Below are 2,423 nucleotides of genomic sequence, written 5' to 3' on the forward strand. Positions count from 1 at the left end.
CTAATCTGTTGCTCCTCTGCACACACAGCATCTATTTCCTGTCACCGTCCTGCTTTCTAAGTAGCTCTGTAAAGAATGCAGAGGAAAGGACCCAAATGCAGGACATTTAGAGGCCGAGCACAAGTTCAAAATCCAAGTCTTTAATCAGAGGTTGGCAGTGAGGCAAACAACCCAGAAAGAGAGCAGGCAACGAGGCCGAGTCCATAAAAACATCTCTGAGAGCCACACACAAAGAAAAGAACAAAAGATTCAGGAAACAGCGTCTCTCTCTCTCTCTCTAATTACTGGATTTCACTTGCATACTGTCTGCTATCCAGCTCACATCCTGTGATGTTGCATAATTTCATAAAGCCTGATCAAACACAGCTCTGACAGACAGCCGGAAGGACAGACTCATTTGTATACAGTTTGAAGCATCGTGCATTGAGTCCTGCTGTCACTGCACTTTGTGAGTCACTGAACTTTGTATCGCCAACAAACCCAATTAAAACAACCTTCATGAGATGCAGAAGATTAAGCTGTTTGATGACTCCTGTCTCTCCGTGACCTTGGAGGGGAAGGAGAATCAGCATTGTTACTTTTTCCCAGGAGTTAAACTCGTGTTAGCGAAGCCTGCTGCTACAACACCTCTGAGTTTTTACAAGAAGTGAAGAGGACTTCAGTGAGCTCATCTGTTACAGCAGTGGCTCATGTTTCCTCCGCTGAGACTGGCTCTTTCCCAGACACCACACAAATGTGTGTCATTTACATTAAAGCTGCTAAGATTTGAACATCTGAGCAGGTCAAGTGTAATTTAGAGCAAAGATCCAAGAATCTAACTTATTCCAGCTCCAATACAACAGGTTACCTGCTGATAGTAAGCACTGATCTGAGACCAGCTGTATTCCTCACTGTGAGGAAGAGAGTGGGAATCCTTTAAATGTATCCTCACACATGAAGTGGAGCAGAAAGCAATAGGAGATGGAAAATAACATAAATTGATGTGACAACAACACATTATGTTACTGTAAGTGCAAAAAAGGCATTTCAACAGGTTTAGCACCAGGCGGGAGACTGAGAGCGAGCATGAACGAGAGGCTTTTTTGGAGTGTTTTGTTTAGAAACATTTGCAAACATAGAAAGACAAAAACCTAAAGCAGCACCAAAATTCAAATATGTGTAAATTATTGGATATGTGCATCTCAAAGGTAAAAATGACAGTGTAGTGTAGTGGCTTTGAAAAGAATGATTTCCTTGGGGGTTCATTATTTATTACTGGTTCATGTCTCCCTGCAAGCTGCTGGAGAACTTTTACAACCAGTCTGAAGTGTAAAGCATCTAAAATTTATGTAAAACATGAATTAAGTCTATGCAAGTGTGCTGGAAAGGAGAGTCAGTCCCTTTGTCGAACCGCAGAGACAGGAGGAAAAATATGGTTTTCGTCCCAGTTGCAGGACACTGGTCCAGCTCTTTACCCTCTCAAGGATACTTTAGGGTGTATGGGAGTTATAGCTGGTAATAAGCTGGACTTGTTCCCGGTGGGTTCTGGACTCCGTGTTGTTGAAACAGTTTGGAGGAGAGTGTGAAGGGGTGGGAAAGAGGTTCAGCACCTCCAAATCTGAGGTGATCCTCAGCTGGAAAAAGCTGGAGTGCCCACTCTGGGTCAGGGATGAGTTACTGCCCCAAGTGGAGGAGTTTAAGTATCTCTGGGTGTTGTTCAGAAGTGAAGTGAGAGGGAGTGAGAGATCAGCAGACAGATTGAGAGAGAGAGGTGAGCGTAAAAGTGAAGCTCTCAATTCACTGATCGATCTACGTTGCTACCCTCACCTATGGTCACGAGCTGTCGGTAGTGACTGAAAGAACAGGATTGTGGATACAAGTGGCGGAAATGAGCTTCCTCTGAAGGGTGGCTGGCCTCTCCCTTAGAGAGCCAGCTGAGGTGGTTCGGGCATCTGACAAGGATGCCTCCTGGGTGCCTCCTTGGTGAGGTGTTCCAGGCATGTCCCACCGGAAGGAGGCTCCGAGGCAGACCCAGGACATGCTGGAGCGATTGTATCTCTCGGCTGGCCTGGAGAGGCCTTGGTGTTCCCCAAGACAAGTTTGAGGAGGTTCCCAGGGAGAAGCTTCTTTGGTTAGGCTGCTGCTGACCCAGCCCCGTTTCAGGTGAGTAAACTGGACCTTTTCACTGTTTCTTACATTTTCTGGCTCATAAAATGCAGTGAAGAACCCACTGTCCAACAACTTAGTGCTTTAGTCTTGATTCAATTAATCCATTACTGAGCATTAATTAGCCATGTCTGTGCAGTGCACTTGAACGGTAAACAATCCATAAAAAGCAACTTCAGGCTCCAGAAAAAACAAACTGGTAGAGGCTAACACACCAATACTGATGTCATAGGTGATGTCATCTACAAAAATTATTTATTCAATATACACCCCCCCCC

This window comes from Haplochromis burtoni, unplaced genomic scaffold (assembly GCF_018398535.1).
Source record: "Haplochromis burtoni strain Fernald_Lab_line unplaced genomic scaffold, NCSU_Asbu1 Contig_203, whole genome shotgun sequence".
Lineage (NCBI taxonomy): Eukaryota > Metazoa > Chordata > Actinopteri > Cichliformes > Cichlidae > Haplochromis > Haplochromis burtoni.